The 18,369-nt window shown below is 38.3% G+C and overlaps 1 protein-coding gene across 2 annotated transcripts in view; it reads left to right on the forward strand.

Annotated features, from left to right (window-relative positions):
* Positions 1-347: 347 nt before the first annotated feature.
* MARCHF3 (membrane associated ring-CH-type finger 3) overlaps positions 348-18,369 on the forward strand; it is a 139,426-nt gene continuing 121,404 nt past the window's right edge. For both annotated transcript variants that reach the window (XM_083354535.1, XM_083354534.1), the window contains exon 1: positions 348-495. The gene's annotated coding sequence lies outside the window, so the exon portion shown is untranslated. The remainder of the gene's footprint in view (positions 496-18,369) is intronic.

An 18,369-nucleotide genomic window follows, 5' to 3' on the forward strand; every position in this document is an offset into this window, starting at 1 on the left:
TTGTGTCTCTCTCTCTTTCTCTCTCTCTCTCTCTGTTGTCTCTCTCTCTCTCTCTCTCGTGTCTCTCTCTTTCTCTCTCTCTCTCTCTCTCTGTTGTCTCTCTCTCTCTGTCTCTCTCTGTCTCTCTCTGTCTCTCTCTCTGTCTCTCTCTCTGTCTCTCTGTCTCTGTCTCTCTCTCTCTCTCTCTCTCTCGGTCCCGCCCGCCCCGTGTCCAGTCCAAGGCTCCCAACCAGGCGAGCAGAAATCGGCGGCTGCCACTCTGCAGAGCCTGCCCCGCCCCCCGCCCCGCCCCTTCCCCCCCCCCCGGTCTTTGCTCTGTTGGCGCTGCCGGCCGCGTAGCTGAGGTCAATGAATTGGCAGGGGCTGGGCGAGAGGGACGCCCCTGCGTGTTGGGATCCCTGTCCCTCCAGCCGACTTGGGCGAATGATGCGGCGGCTTGAGAGGGGGACCCTTCCCGAGGAATGACCAAGGGGTATGTGCGAGCGCCGGAGGAGGGTGAGTCCCCGCGGGTTTTCTCTCGGCTTAGGCGATCGGTCTGGGTGGACTGGAAGGCTCGGGGTTCAATTGCTCAGAGCTCGGAGTTTGCACTGCCACCGCCAGATTGGGGTTGTTAACTGTTCTTACAACTTATTCTTTATCTTTATCTTTATTTTTATTAGACTTATATACCGCCCTTCTCCCGTAGGACTCAGGGCGGTTCACAAGGTTTTTTAAAATAACAATACAGCAATTACAAAAATTAAGAACAGTTAAAATAATTACATTTAGACCTTGAATAAATATAAAACCCCAATTCAGTGGGCTCCGCGTAGTAACAATAATAGGGAAAGATTGTCACCGGGGTGTGGTGGGGGAAACCCGTTACTTTCTGTTCCCTTGATTCTTTATCTGACAAAAAAAAAATCCGCTGTGATTTAGTCTTTCTGGTACGATCATATACAAATAGTAGACGGGGGAAGGATCGGGAAAATAAATAAAATTAGTTGCAAGTGGGTGGGATCGAAAAGATGAAAACTTTTTTCCCCTCAAAAACGTGACTTCTTACTTTGCAATAATTATCGTCACAATATTTAGGTGTCAGTTCAGCGTCTCCAAGGGGAATAGGTTAACCAGCAGTGTGAATGTTTCTGACTGTAATTGGACAATTGTCTTCCCTAAAGAAAATTGCAGATGTATAGAAAGCTTTTGCTCTGTGCATTTTTATTACATGATGCACCTACCTATATATTAAAAGTGGGCCTGCCCTTGTGCATACAAATATAACCCTTCCCATGGCAACAATTTGGTTGCAAAAACAAGCTGACAGAAGCTAAATAGCATGAGCTAAAATGTCACCCCACCTTGATCTGTCTTTTCATTCTGTCCTAGAATAGCGACTCAAGAAGTGGGGGGGGGGGCAAAAAAGAACTGTCCTTTATTTCTATGGCTTATTTTGTTCTTTCTTCCCTTTGGGATAGTTGCATCTGGATTTCCCCCCCCCCCTCCCAATGCACAAATGTTTAAAATATTGACAGCAAATTTTGTCAGTGCTAGCCCTTGCCAGATATATTTCTGCACATCTCTTGGTTGCTTCTTTGTATGACTGCATGTAAGTGCCTCTGGAGAGGTAAACGATATGGATGTAGTATTCTTGTTTGCCTTCCTTTGTTTATGCCAAATGATGGGCCATAATGTATGGAACAAGAATGCAGTTCCGAATGCCAAGTCTTGAACTTCCCCCTGGGTTGATGGGGGGTGAGGAGAGATTGGCCACTGTGTGTACTGTGTGTGTGTGTGTTCTCTTCACTGTGGAATTGTGTACAAGTCTGAATCTGCCTGTGTCCGTGAACTTTACGAGCATTCCACTCAGTGCGGATTCCAGCCAGCTCCTTGGTTTACAGCCTGCAGTTTGCTACTCTGCCCATCTGTTAAAACACACTCCAGCTACTGCTGACAAATACAGGCAAACACAGTAAAAAAAAATAAAGAAAGAAAAAAGCAGGAGCCTGCTTCCTAATTGTAAACATTCATATTTGGAAATGATAAAGGACAGAATCTGATTGTCAACTGAATTTGATTCTAAGTAAAGGCACTTATAATGGCCACCTTGGGAAGAGTGTTTTGGGGTTGTTTTTTGTTTTACTCCCTCTAAATCTAAAAGCTAACATCCTGCCAAATCAAGTTCTATTGTTGCTGCTGTTTCCTGCCAAATTGATTTTAATGACAAGGTTCCATGAGGAGTTGGTTTGCCTTGGCTCTTTTGAGGCTGAGAGGCAATTAAATGTTATCTAATTAATGGAAATGTTGCACAGCATTTCTCCATCAAATTTTAACTGATTAATGAAATGCTGCCGCTTAGGCATCCTTACCAAAGTGGTAATCCAAAGGCACAGCAATGGAGCTGAATCTGAATCAGACAGCACTTGGGGTTCATGAGAATGAAGAATGCAGGCATTTGGTCAATGCCAAGCATTCTAGAATCAAAGAAACACGGACAAGGGTTTTCTGTCTTAAGTACTGTTTCTCCGGCAGAACCTTCAAGAAAAAACCTCTGCGACTTTGTGAAAGAGCGTGCCCTCTTGAAGTGACAGTAGAGGAAAATTTTCTGGTGTTTTGTGGCTTTTTGTTTACATCAGCCATTAGAAACGATGTCCCTGATAAGCAGGACATTATTGTACATCACAGCAATTTATTATATAATACGTCTGTTTAAAACAAGTATGCCGCCCACGTGAATTGTAAAAACGTCAAGGGAGGAGGACAAAAGCAAGTTCCAACATTTTTTAAAGGACAGAAAGAACAGATGAACTTGGTAAATGCCTGTGACATCTCCACACCATTCCTACTTGCCACTCTCTAGCACAGTAGTGTGCTTATAGCAGAACAGGTGCAACAGAGTTATTTCTTGGAAGAGTGATTATTTAATAATTAATTTCCCAGGAAGTACATCTACTGTTTTTTTAAGTGCTATTGTAGTGAATAGCAGTTCCCTACAATAGTCAGTGAAATGCCTGCTGAGATAATGGAATTTGGTTAATTCAGCCTTAGCTGAAAAGCCTTTTGAGGAAAATTACAGCATCTGGAAAAGGTCTTGAGTAAGTACTCAAGAGGACTGTGTAGTGTGGTCATTAATTCAAAAATAACATATCTTAGTCTGAACCCTGGCCTTTGAATGCTCACCTCCAGAATAATTGCTCCAGCATTAAAAGTTTTTTTTTAAGTATGAGAAGTAACAAGAGAAAGTTCATTTATGGCCAATTTGAGATTTCCCTTATAATGTGCATACTCTCAGTGTCGTAAGATCTTAGTTTAATTAATTGCTAGTATAATGGATGAGAGCCAGTTTGGTGTAGTGGTTAAGGCCTCAGGCTAGAAATCAGGAGACCATGAATTCTTGCTCCAACTTAAGGGCAAACTGGGTGATTCTTGGCCTCTCTCTCTCTCTCTCCCTCTCTCTCTCTCTCTCTCTCTCTCTCTCTCTCTCTCTCTCTCTCTCTCTCTCCCCCCCCCCCCTAGGAAGGAGGCAGTGGCAAACCACTTCTGGGAAACCTTGCTAAGAAAACCGCAGGGACTTGTGCAGGCAGTCTCTGAGAATTAGACACAGCTACTGTAGAAAAATATTGAAGGAAAAAAATATATAATTGATAAGTCCATTTTCATAGTTCATTTTTATTAATAGTAATGTTATTAAACATAACAGTTAAAAAGATACTACAAGCTAAAAAAATAAAAGAATAGTAAGAAAGAGTAGAAAATGCAGAAAGAAGAAATATCTAAAGAAACTTTAAAAACAAGGAACATATACCAATATTTATTTATTTATTTATTTATTTATTTATTTATTTATTTATTTAATTAGTTTTATATACCACCCTATATACTAAAGAAAAAGAAATATATAAAGGAATGACTTATCCCTTCATCGGCAAGTATACACAGTCTTAGTAACTTATCATTCTTTCTTAAAATACAACAAATGATCTCTTCTTCCCATGTCTCTTCTCTTATATATAAACAGATTCTTAAAGCAAATGAAGGCGAATATATGCGTCACAGGATAATGTTGCAGGATCCAATCTGGGTCAGTCACAGCAGGGGTCCCCAGCCTTGGCAAGTTTAAGACCTATTGACCAACTGCCAGAATTCCCCAGCCAGCCTTAAAGTTGCCAAGATTGGGGACCCCTGTGTCACAGGGACCAGAGGCTTAGTTTTCTGAGCTTTTAGACTTGTGCTGGAGCCCATCCTTGGGGAACTTCTCTCTAATGGAATGTGTGCTTTCTATTCTATGTATAGTATTTATGTAGTGTCTGGTTGTGTGTGGCTTTTTTTTTTAAATTTGTTGATTGGGATGTTGATGGCCAACTACTGAGTCATTGGCTGTTGTTTCTTTGAGCTACCAAGTCCTCAGCTCCTAAGTACCTAATAAGTTGGTGCTGAATCAGCACTCTGTTGACTGACAAGGGGCCTGTTTCCCAGGCTACCTTTGTACCTGCTTGGCCAACAACCTTAGTAGCTGGAGAATTGAATGTATGTCCTTGTTCGTTGCAATGTGATGCTACCAATGAGTTCGGGTCTCCTCATCTGACCTTAAAGCCTCTGTTGTTCAGTCCTGTTAAGCAAAAAAAATCCATTAAGAGTTAACAGAGATAACAACATGTCTACTTTAACCTTGCTCAAATAAACACACTTTATATAAATTATTTTTATTTTTAACAACCTTACTATTTAATTCAGTGTTTCTCAACCTTGACAATTTGTAGATGTGTGAATTTCAACTCCTAGAATTCTTCAGAGAGCTTGCTAGGTAGGGCATTCTGGGAGCTGAAGTCTATACATTCTCAGGGTACCAAAGTTGAGAAATACTACTTTAATTACTTCAAATATTATCATAGAGCTTGATTTCATTTTTTCTTTATCTCTACTCACAAAATTCTTCAAAGCAAATCTCTTTCGTAAATTCAGTATAAAAAGTTATGTAGGCCACTCTTTTTGGTTTATTTGTATATCTCTTTTTATTGTTAAGATTTCAACTAGTTTCATGTGTATATTCTCTGTAGCATCTTTTTGATATCATTCTTTCAGCCTGTCATTTTTAAATCCATTTCCAGATCAGTCTGTTTTGTCCTGTAAATTTGTTCCTCTTCTGTAATATTTTTAAAGGCAGTCTATCTGTAATGGCAGAAACGCTTAACATTAACTTCTGAGTTCCTTGTTCACAAATATCCTTCACTTTCTTAGAAAAGGGTGTGAACCCAGTGTTCTTTTAAGGGCACCAATCATGGTTTGAGCAACATGGCTATTTCCTCATCTTTCAGAACTCTAAACTCACTGGAGACCACTATCTTGCAGGAGGAGGAGCAATTGTCTAGAGCAAGTGTTGAGTGGTCTCAAGTCCTCTCTTTGTCTGCAGAGGAATTATGAAGAGCAGGTCTTCTCCTTGGCGTTCATTCTGCTACAACCATCAGCTCTGCTTTTAACAAAACTGTCTTTAGTTTCCCGTTTCTTCCTGGAAGTCCCCACAAAGTTCTGATGACAAGACTGATCCTTGTATTAAACTAAATAGGTAATGGAATTATTGCACATCGACATTTAGGTTCTTGTGTGTAGTCAGATTTGAAGCTTATGATTTTTAGTACTTCTTATAAGTGATGTATGCAAAAATTACAAGTGACTTATGCAAAATGACAATATTATGTCCTCCGTAGACTGAATGTACAACTTAAAGCCCTTTGAAATGCATAATCTTCCTGGATGACAAGCTATGCTTTTTGAAAATGCCCTCTTCAGTCTTGTCCTCATTTTGCATCTGACCATGTCCTTAGAGTGACCTTGTACTATATGTTAGTGTTGCCCTTGCTGTATTATAGAATGAATCTGAGAGGGAACAGTTTGTCCAAGAAGACATCATTGGTTGAGGACGGAGGCAGTTTTTGAACCCTCATTTTTCAAAGTTTAATTTGAAAACAAATGTCAAACCTCATACAATTTTCCTGGGTTTTGCATGACAACTTTTGAGTTTTCATATGAGAAAGCATTTTTCAGTAGAGAGATCATCAAAATCTTGCAATTTTCAATTATTGAGATTTTAAAACTTTAAAAAACAACATTGGGTTTCATGCCAAAAATGTTATGATATCGTTCACCTGAACAGGTGGGCAATCCCTGTCTTAGCCAATGTAGAACAAGCATATGAAGATAATGTACCTGAACATCTGTGCTGTTAGACATGCAAGACAGGAAGATTTGGTCTTTAAAATAGAGCTCTAGCTACTTGCTAGTTCTTCATGGGTGCTCTGTTGACAGCTGAAGCATAAGCCATCAGCCTCATCTGTCATCTGACAGGGAAATGATGAGGCTGTAATGCCGACCTTGAATAATTTTATACCAAGTGAAGCATATACAAGTCTGAGCACCGGACTGGACTTCAAATTGATTTCGGAGAAACTGTGGCTTTCTAGCAGCTCTAAAATTATTTGGGTCTGATCAGATTGAAATAATTTAGTTTTGTTACCTTTCATAAACACACTGAAATATAAACTTTGTCTAATTATTTTAGAAATAGCCACTTCAGCGCGTAATAGGGCTATGGTGCCCATGGTGCAAATAAACCAGCTTCAAGACTTGCAGTGGAGATATATAAATAGCTAATAAGATTTGGGATGCATTATTTATATAACTCTTTACTAACCAATATTCCTTGTAATCAGGTCCTTAAGCATAGGAGATTCAAGTACTTTTTAATTCATCTTCCTTTATTATAAATTTGATTTGTTATTCTACGAATGCAGGACTTTAACTTGTTTCAATCAAATCTGTTTCTATAACAGAAGCTGTATATGTGAAAATTTTGTAGAGGGTTGTGAACTGTTAGACATTCACTGTTGTAACAGTGTTATTCTGTAAAACAAAGATACGGTAAGAAATTTGTAGTCCTGAAGATTTGGCTGAACTGCAGTTTCTGTCATCCCTTGCGTTGGCTGTATTGATTGCAGTTGTTGGGAACTGCCCTCTGGAACCAGCTGCCGGTGGAGCTGAGGACTGCCCCCGACCTCCGATCATTCCGCCGGGGCCTGAAGACCTGGCTCTTCGAGCTCTCGGGCCCAGACTGAGGAGGAATTTTTAATTTGGGGTTCTTTTTTAACTGACTACAGGGTTAATTTAATTTTTTTTAATTTGGTTCTTAATTTTTGTATTTTGGATTTTTAATTCCCTGTAAACCGCCCTGAGTCCTCAGGGAATAGGGCGGTATATAAATATAATTAAATAAATAAATAAATAATAAACTAGTTCCACAGGACCAAGTAGCCACCAGTTCCATTGACTATATTGATAATGATGAAAAAGGTGGCTGTAAATCTTCACTGTAGAATAATCTGATATGAAAAGAATAATAGATAGGCTGTATAATATATTAAGAGAAGGAAAGATTGCCTAAACTTGGTTTTAGTATGGAAATTTAAAGGCCAGCTGGAAAGAAGAATAGAAAATTGGTGTTTTTTTAATGATTGATGTAAATTTGCTTTGTCTGTAATTGTTTTTATTGGGTATTTTTATTGACACTATTGTTGTGGATATCAAGTGGACGTTGAATTTAACTACGGCACTAAGATTTTTAGTAAAAAGGAAGAACTACCGATTATAGAGAGTTCTGACAAAACGTGATCCACTGGAGAAGGAAATGGCAACCCACTCCAGTATCTTTGCCATGAAAACCCTATGGAAAGTACCAAAAGGCAAAATGATATGACGCTGGAAGATGAGTCCCTCAGGTCAGAAGGCGTCCAATATGCTACTGAGGAAGAGCAGAGGGCTAGTACTAGTAGCGCCAGAAAGAATGAAGCGACTGGGCCAAAGCCAAAAGGACGCTCAGCTGTGGATATGTCTGGTGGTGAAAGGAAAGTCCGATGCTGTAAAGATTTTTTCTCCATAGGAACCTGGAATGTAAGATCCATGAATCAAGGCAAGCTGGACGTGGTCAAACAAGAGATGACAAGACTGAACATCGACATCTTAGGTATCAGCAAACTAAAATGGACAGGAATGGGTGAATTTAATTCAGATGACCATCAGGTATACTACTGCGGGCAAGAATCCCTCAGAAGTAATGGAGTAGCCTTCATAGTCAATAAAAGAATAGGAAAAGCAATACTGGGATACAATCCTCAAAATGACAGAATGATCTCAGTTCGAATCCAAGGCAAACCATTCAATATCACAGTAGTCCAAGTCTATGCTCCAACCACCGGTGCTGAAGAGGATGAAATTGACCAGTTCTATGAAGCCCTACAGCACCTTATAGAACTAACACCAAAAAATGATGTCCTTATCATCATGGGGGATTGGAATGCTAAAGTAGGAAGCCAAAAGATAACCGGAATAACAGGCAAGTTTGGCCTTGGAGTACAAAATGAAGCAGGGCACAGGCTGATAGAATTTTGTCAAGAGAATACAATGGTCATAGCAAACACTCTTTTCCAACAACCCAAGAGACGGCTCTACACATGGACATCACCAGACGGTCAACACAGAAATCAGATTGACTATGTGCTCTGCAGCCAAAGATGGAGAAGCTCTATACAGTCAGTAAAAACAAGACCAGGAGCTGACTTTGGCTCAGACCATGAGCTTCTTGTTGCAAAGTTTAGGCTTAAACTGAAGAAAGTAGGGAAAAGCACTAGGCCAGTCAGGTATGAATTAAATCATATCCCTGTTGAATATACAGTAGAGGTGACAAATAAATTTAAGGAATTAGATCTGATAGACAGAGTGCCTGAAGAACTATGGACAGAGGTTCGCAACATTGTACAAGAGGTAGCAACCAAAACCATCCCAAAGAAAAAGAAATGCAAGAAAGCAAAATGACTGTCTGAGGAAGCTTTGCAAATAGCTGAGGAAAGGAGGGAAGCGAAAGGCAAGGGAGAAAAAGAAAGATACGCCCAATTGAATGCAGAATTCCAGAGAATAGCTAGAAGAGATAAGAATGCCTTCTTAAATGAACAGTGCAAAGAAATAGAAGAAAACAATAGAATAGGGAGGACCAGAGATCTTTTCAAGAAAATTGGAGAGATGAAGGGAACGTTCAATGCAAAAATGGGCATGATAAAGGACCAAAATGGCAGGGACCTAACAGAGGCAGAAGAGATTAAGAAGAGATGGCAAAATTACACAGAAGAACTATACAAGAATGAGCTTAACGTCCCTGATAATCACAATGAGTTGGTCACTGACCTCGAGCTAGACATCCTAGAATGTGAAGTGAAGTGGGCCTTAGAAAAGCTGAGCAACAACAAAGCTAGTGGAGGTGACAGTATTCCAGCTGAGCTATTCAAAATCTTAAAAGATGATGCAGTAAAAGTGCTACACTCAATTTGCCAGCAAATTTGGAAAACTCAAGAATGGCCACAGGATTGGAAAAGATCAGTTTACATTCCAATTCCAAAGAAAGGCAGTGCCAAAGAATGTTCAAACTATCGCACCATTGCACTCATTTCTCATGCTAGTAAAGTTATGCTTAAAATCCTACAAGCTAGACTCCAGCAGTATGTGGATCGAGAACTACCAGAAGTACAGGAAGGATTTCGAAGAGGCAGAGGAACTAGAGATCAAATTGCCAACATACGCTGGATCATGGAGAAAGCTAGAGAGTTCCAGAAAAACATCTACTTCTGCTTCATTGACTATGCTAAAGCCTTTGATTGTGTGGATCATAACAAACTGTGGCAAGTCCTTAAAGAGATGGGAGTACCAGAACATCTTATTTGTCTCTTGAGAAACCTATATGCGGGCCAAGAAGCAACAGTGAGAACTGGACACGGAACCACTGATTGGTTCAAAATTGGGAAAGGAGTCCGGCAAGGCTGTATACTGTCGCCTTGCCTATTTAACTTATATGCAGAGCACATCATGAGAAAGGCAGGGCTAGATGAATCAAAAGTTGGAATTAAGATTGCCGGAAGAAATATCAACAACCTAAGATATGCAGATGATACCACTCTAATGGCAGAAAGTGAAGAAGAACTAAAGAGCCTCTTGTTGCGGGTGAAGAAGGAGAGTGCAAAACTTGGGTTGAAACTAAACATTAAGAAAACCAAGATCATGGCATCAGGCCCTCTCAATTCCTGGCAAATAGATGGGGAAGAAATGGAGGTAGTGACAGATTTTATTTTCCTGGGCTCCAAGATCACTGCAGATGGGGACTGTAGTCAAGAAATTAAAAGACGCTTGCTCCTCGGGAGGAAAGCCATGGCAAATCTAGACAGCACACTAAAAAGCAGAGACATCACCCTGTCAACAAAAGTGCGTATAGTCAAGGCTATGGTCTTCCCAGTTGCAATGTATGGCAGTGAAAGTTCGACCATAAGAAAGGCTGAGCGCCAAAGAATTGAGGCCTTTGAACTCTGGTGCTGGAGAAGACTCCTGCGAGTCCCTTGGACTGCAAGGCGATCAAACTGGTCAGTCCTAGAGGAGATCAACCCTGACTGCTCTTTAGAAGGCCAGATCCTGAAGCTAAAACTCAAATACTTTGGCCACCTAATGAGAAGGAAGGACTCACTGGAGAAGAGCCTAATGCTGGGAAAGATTGAGGGCAAGAGAAGAAGAGGACGACAGAGAATGAGGTGGCTGGATGGAGTCACTGAAGCAGTAGGCGTGAGCTTAAATGGACTCCAGAAGATGGTAGAGGACAGGAAAGCCTGGAGGAACGTTGTCCATAGGGTCGCGATGGGTCGGACACGACTTCGCAACTAACAACAACAACACCGATTATAGAAGAATGGACTGTAAAGTTTTCAATTTCGAGGATATGGCAAGGACTTTAGTGTACCTGAAAGAGTATTTGCAACAGAGAGATACTATGGAGTAAATATGGGACTAAAAAGTATTATCCAGCATTTGAATAATTATTGATGTGATATTTATACTGTTTGGAGTTAATTTATATGAGTTAAAGCGCGATAGTTTTAATAGTTTATGATTGTTTGCATAAGGTAGATTATGATTGTTTGTATTTTTATACCCTGTATTTAGCTCTGGGAAGTCGGGGAGGGGGGAGGGGGAAGGGAGGGAGGGGCTGGGGAGGGTTGGGGAGTGGGGAGGGGGTGGGAGGGGAGGGGGCTGGGAGGTGTTTTTTTTTTTGCTTTGTTAAAGATAAAATGTATTGTAAAACTTTTCAATAAAAAAAAGAAAAGAATAATAGATAGGCAACTTCTGAAGAGTCCTGGGCAATATAGACAAGACGTTTTATGTACAGTTCAGTAGCAAGCACTAGCTTTGAGAATATCCTTAAAATGCTCATGCAGGTCATCAAGTTTCATCCTCTTCAGGGTGGAAGTAAAAGAAAAAATTATAATTTTCCTTAGAGCTGACAATTATGATACTAAAGTGGTAGATAGCTTCTGCCTGTTAGAACCAACTATTAATAGTAAAGGAACAAGCAGTTAAGTCATATCTTTTATTAGGTTCATAACCAGCATAAGGAAAGGCTCTAAATCAGGGGAAATTGGAGAAGGAAAGAGGGGGGGGGGGAAAGACAGTGAGCACCAAGGTGAATAGATTCAGTTACAGTGGTGATGAGTGCATAGTTGGGAGATTTGAAAGAACAGGTTAGGGTAGATTGTTATGGAAAAAATATATCTTTCTGGATGCTAGGTGTTCAAAATGACTTGATGGCATGTAATCAATTCTTGCCATATCTGAAACCTCACATTAAAAAGGGAGTTTGAGGGACTGTAGCCTGGCCTTATTTGATTACTTTATATATATTAAATGCTTTAAAATATGTAATAATACTTATCTATTTTGTTTATTTAATCAATTTATAGTGGCCATGAGTGGCACGGTGGCAAAGAGCTGAAGACACTCGCTTCGACTCGGAAGGTTGAGAGTTCAATCCCAGGCAGTGGCAGATATTTCTCTATTTGGGCACAAAGAGAAAATATGTGCTGCAATCTTTGCATAGATATCAGGAAGGGCATCCGGCCAGTAAACGCTCAGCTCCACTCAGTCGCCCCGACTCCACCCCAAAACAAGGGTGAAGGGTCATAAAAAGAAAAAAAATGTATACGGCCACTCAGTTTGTAAATTACAACGTTGAATGGCTTACAGAGGATTAAAACTGAAAAAAAGGAATTAAAAAATAACCAATCAAAATAAGGAGGAAGATGGAACGAAGGCTGTTGACAATCAGAGTCTCAACCATTGCAAAACAGCTAAAACCTTGTGAACCGCCCTGAGTCCTACGGGAGAAGGGCGGTATATAAGTCTAATAAACTAAACTACCGTAAACTAAACTAAATTAACAATATAGTAATATTGTTGCACATAAATCTTACTATTGATAAAATATGTATTTGCTATATTTATCTGAAAACTACTGTATTATTTTCCCTTAATGAAAACTAGTTGTTGAATTTCTTAAGCAATGCGAAATTAAAGTATTGCTGAATTTGGATTCTGACTTGCCAGATTTGCATTTTGAAGTATATGTAGCTTAAATACTGCATGTCTTCTAGTGCTCTTATCACAGTGTTTATTTAAGCCAAAAGAAATGGGCTTTGGATTAGTAGACAGAAGACATTTGTTCTGCAATACAGAAGAGTCCATCCAGCTGCAGAATTGAAATGAGAGCAGTGCTAATTCATTTTTTAAAGTTGCATTCTATGAAACCAGAAAGGTTCACTCTTAGTAAGAAACAAAATGGTACATTTCTGATCCCGAAATAACTAAGATTTTTGCAGTCAGCACCACCCATTTTTAAAAGGTGGGAGGTTGATGGACACTTCTTGTTTGTTTTGTATGTGGACCTTTGAGAGGTGTCTATTGGTAGTCATTTCGTGTCATCATATTACGCTAAAATGCTTTTTTAGGAAAAGAAATTTAATACAATCCTTGCTTGATCAACTGAATCAGTAGTATAATCACTGCCAAATTATATTGTAATCTGAATATTTAGGCTCTGTTTTATAATAAGGCAAAAACTTATTCCTTCTCTAGCTCAGTTTTGGCTGACTGAGAAACTTGATGCTGAATTGATGGGGATGCTGAACTTTCATTTTTATCTCATGTCAAAAGGATTTAGATCTTGTCTTCTGTAAGAGGCAGGAGTTATGGTTTTTAGTTTAGTCAAGCAAATAGTCCCATTGATTTTATTCTCCCTTCCTTTGATATGTATGCATAACTATACTTTACTCAGCTAATGCCCTTTTGTACAATGAAGAGTATTAGAAGTGCAACTTTGAAGGTTGGATAATATTGCTTATTATATTAAATAAATTACAAAGATGAGTATTGTTATACTACGTTAGCAATATGTTATATACATGTCCATAACAGATTTCCAGGCTGAATGGTAGTTATTTGTTACAGTATATTACAACTTTCCTAACCCCCTAAAATATCATAAAAATACTTAATTAACCCTTTATTAGGATAACTCATAAAATAGCATAGAATAAACAAAAAATGAGAAATTTTATAGTCACCCTCAGTGCAATCACTGAATTATAAGGCATTCTGGAAAGCTTAAAGCTTGCTTCAGCAATAAATACCAAATGTAGATAATTGTAGGATTCTGCATTCTTGTTTACAAAGAATATTTTTAAATTTCTAATTTCCTACATTGAGACAATCTTATTTTTTAAATCAATTAGAACAAGGCTATAGTCATAAGACTTGGTAAAACTGATTGTGTCAATATTGGACGAGAAACTCAGTTTCAAGGGCAGATAATTATCACTCAAATTATTACTTAAAGATTCAGTTTTCTTAGAAGGTCACTAGAGATAGGTAGAGTTCCTATAAGTTAGGGTTTATTAAAACATGAGCAAAAAGTGAAGAATCACACTATTAATAACAGTGCACTGACATATGCTTTATTGTACATTTCTGATCCTGAGGTAACTAAGATTTTTGCAGTCAGCACCACCCATTTTTGAAAGGTGGGAGGTTGATGGACACTCTCAAATTATATCGTAATCTGAAACTTGATTGGGGACTGGAGGCTAAAACATATAGGGAACGGTTGCTGGAATTGGGTATGTGTAGTTTAATGAAGGGAAGGGTGAGGGGTGACATGATAGAAGTGTTCCATTATCTCAGGGGCTGCCACAAAGAAGAGGGAGCCAAGCTATTCTCCAAAGCACCTGAAAGCAGGACAAGAAGCAATGGATGGAAACTAGTCAAGGAGAGAAGCAACCTAGATCTAAGGAGAAACTTCCTGACAGTTACAACCTGCCTCCAGAAGTGGTGAATGCTCCAACATTGGAAGTTTTTAAGAAGAGTCTGGCCAGCCATTTGTCTGAAATGGTATATGGTTTCCTGCCTGAGCAGGGGGTTGGACTAGATGACCTCCAAGGTCCCTTCCAACTTCTTCTTCTTCTTCTTCTTCTTCTTCTTCTTCTTCTTTTTCTTTTTCTTTTTCTTCTTCTTCTTCTTCATTATCATTATTATTATTATTATTATTATTATTATTATTATTATTATTATTATTATTATTATTCAAATCTAATACTAGAAAATCTAGGTTACATGTTAGAACTTGCTTGCCCTGTCCCATTTACTGGGGATAATCTCTTCCACCACCCATGAGGTTTTTGACCATTGAAACAGATCACCAAAATGATACTGACCACTAATTGTTAAGGAGATTTTAGTTATGTTGAAATCAAAGTGTTTTTTCCCCTTGCATTCAATCATGTCTGAATCTGGAGACTTCTTGGACATGTCCCTGCAGGTTTTTTGCAAGATTTTTCAGAAATGGTTTACCATTGCCTCCTTAATAGGACTGACCTGGGTTTATGCTTAAGGCAGAACTAGAACTCACAGTCTCCTGGTTTCTAGCACGATGTCTTAACCATTACATAAAACAGGCACTCCCAAAAGGAGTATTCTAATTTCTCTTGCATTAAGTGTAGCATACACACCTAGATGGCTCTGACATACTATCATACCTAGATAGTATGAACAAGAAAATATTTTGTTGTTCTGGGACAACAACAGACATGGCTTCTGGTTGTTCTGAAATTAAATCCAAAGTTCGCAGTTCAATATATGAAACTGTCCAGGTTTGCTAGCTGTGCTTATTGGTATGAAAAATTAATGAGAGAGAAGAAAACTATGCAGGAACTATCAAGAGAGCTACATGTAGAAATATCTCAAGTTCAAGAATTTTTCTGTTAGAAAAATCATATAGTATTTATCCAGATCAATAGCTATGTTCATATAATGCTACAACTTAATATATAAAATGAAGTGGAAGCTAAGATACCTAACTGAGAAAATTAAGTTCAGTTAGCTTGTTTATTACACATACACATTCATGCAATTTGCTAATTCATCTAAATGATTGAGTAGCATGTATTTAAAGCAAATTATCATAGAAGTCCTGACTATCTATCTTTATCTCAATATCTATCTATCTCTATAGTATCTATCTATCTATCAATATCTATCTATCTATCTATCTATCTATCTATCTATCTATCTATCTATCTATCTATCTATCTATCAATATCTATCTATCTATCTATCATTTATCTATGGAATATTTGTCAAGTAAACAGCAACAGTCTTCTGGTAAAACCAAGTTGGATATGTTGGATACATACTTCTCCACATTTCTTCTCATTTGCAAAGTGTAACTTGAAAGCTCTCATGATTCATAAAAACTGAATCATAATCTAGACCCAAAATGACACCAGATTTTAAAAAACATTTTAATTAGGAATTCAATAGATAGCTTACATATGTGTTTGGAGTTGAGGGCCAAGAATCTTATTCTTTATTCTCTTCTTAAAATGCAGGTAAGCTCCTTTATAATGCCAGAAATAATTGCAGAAGCCCTGTTCAGCTATAGCATTATAGCTGAACAAGGCTAAGAGGGCTATAGCTGAACAGGGCTAAGATCAAAAAATAATTTGCATGACAAGTAATTAAAATGCATCAGAAATTTCCTGGTAGTTTAAAATGAAGAGAATCTTCATTATGTTTTCTTATTTGATAAAAAAACTAATGAACATAATTTCCCCCTTCTTTCATTTGCTGCATTGCAGTTTTTGATTTCTTTGTTCAAGCAAGCCGAGAGATTTTTTTTACCAGTACTACTCATTTAAAAATATAAATACACTTTATAAATATAATTTAAGTCAAAAGCTTTCAAAGGTAGGCTCTCCAGTGCATCTGTTCTATAGATCTTTTTGGATGGCCAAAGGATACGTTTGTGCAAGGAACATCAAGAACATTCTCAGTACTTATTCCCAGCCTTTGTGTCTTTATCCGATTGTCCCTTTAATGAAGTAAATAAGCTGCTACATACCAATAATGCAGGTGGAGGCACGCTATTGGCTGGTTGTATCTCTTCTTCCCTTCCCTTCTTTCCTGGAATACCTGCAAAAGAAGACCACTAATAATCAGACTAAATGTACCCACTCTGATATGTTGTAAATGGCTATGATGTCAGTGGAAACAGCTTTATTTTTGAAAAGATATCATACATATTGACAGTTGGTGTTCTGTAGGACCTGATGGAATGATCATTTTTTTTTTCAGGCTTTTTGAAGGCAATCAGGTGACCTGGGGACCATGAGTCCTCTCCTACCCATCCTGTACCTGTTGTTTATTGAACTGAAATGCCCTTCAGTGGAGAAAGGGAACTTAAGCTCTCAGTGCTTATAGGATACAGTATATGGAGCTTGCTTTATCTTTGCTATATATCCTGGCTTATTTTTATCAGAAACAACAGTTGTTTATTCTGCTAATCAAATGAAGACCAGCTCCATAAGGAATAGGAGAGGAAAAAATTGAAAACACTTATGGCTTGCCAAGGATGTATATTACAACTCACAACTGTGGGCAGAGCCTAAAGGCTTTGGGCATAGCCAGCAAAACTTTTCCATATATTGCCACTGAATTATAACTTTTATATGATACACTCTAATGACTGATTTAAATAAATCATTTTAATTAATTATGTTACAGCATACCCCTTGCATTTTAAGTGTCCCATTGATCCCCTCCACAAAAGATGCACTTGTCTTGCTTAGTGTTATGTGGAGTATAAGGTTGTAAGAAATTGCCTTATATTCTCCTTTGCTTCTATTTTCAATTAACAGCTGTTTGGTGTTTTATCCACACAACAGATTTGTTACTATTTATTCAGACTTATTTCACTGAATCATAGTTAAGAAATAAGTTTTGTCCAGGTTTTAATATAATGCTAAATTGGAAATGAAAGCTTTTGCTTCTTTGCTCAGAACTGTTGAAGATTGCTGACAAGAACAAAATCTCTTACAAGCCCAAGAGTCATTCTCCTGAGAACAAAGTTGCATCCAAATAACAATTACTAATCCTTAGTTCTTGTGTTTTAAGTCTTTTTCTAATAACTCATTTAGCAAATCTCATTTTAGTAGCAAGATGCTTGATGGGAATGGTTATTCATCTCAAGGAGTCTTGAGCAACATTGATTTTTCTGCATTTTTCTGCATTGGAAACATTTTGGTTGCATTTTTGGGCCAGAAGAATAACATCTGTATTGATTCTTTGGACCTTTTAGTTGCATTAAGTACAATCAATCATGACACCCTTCCTAACTACCTGATCTGAATGAAAATCAGAATAGATGGCCTGGTACTTCATAGGCAGATAGGCAGAAAGGCTGTTGTAATTGGGTGCCAAGTACTTATTTTCTGATGTTCCACAATATTCTGTTCTATTATTCCTTGTTTGGCACAAATAAAGAATGAATACTTAGTTGGAGTTAGGAACTAGCCATATGTGGAAGACAGAGCAATAAATGTTCTTTTCACTGAATCTTACATAGCAGTGTATGAATACCAGTTCTTGAAGCTAGTAATGAGATTAGAACAGAAGCTAGAAGGCAGAACTTCAATACAAGGTGAACATGGCTAATGATTAATCTGTCCAAGGAAATAGAATTCAACCTGCTTTGGACAGGGGTATTTTAAATCTAAAATTATTGCAGAATTGGAGGTCAGTCTCTTTTTGGAGAAAAATGGTCTGTTATAGTTATCTGTATAATAATAATTAGACAACCTGTGACCCCATTGGATCGTCATTTCAGAAATATTTCCTTACATAAACAGAAACAGAATGATCATGGGTGGGGGAAAAAGCAGTGGGAGTCGAAACAACTTCCAATTTCCCGTTGGCTTTCTCATTGAGTTTACTTGTGGGAAGTTGGCAGGGAGCATCAGAAATCTCTCCTTCCCTCCCCTCGCCTTTCCTTCTCTTGGAAATGAAAATCACATGACCACAGCAGCAGCACAGAAGGAGCCCATTGCATTAAAGCAGCCATAAATCTCCAAATATTGTCCCTTGGGAGTTATGTATCCTGGATTTGGGATACATTCTATAAATTTATCCCATTCGAGGTACCTT

The sequence above is a fragment of the Vipera ursinii genome (assembly GCF_947247035.1).
Source record: "Vipera ursinii genome assembly, chromosome: 2".
NCBI classification, from domain to species: Eukaryota; Metazoa; Chordata; class Lepidosauria; order Squamata; family Viperidae; genus Vipera; species Vipera ursinii.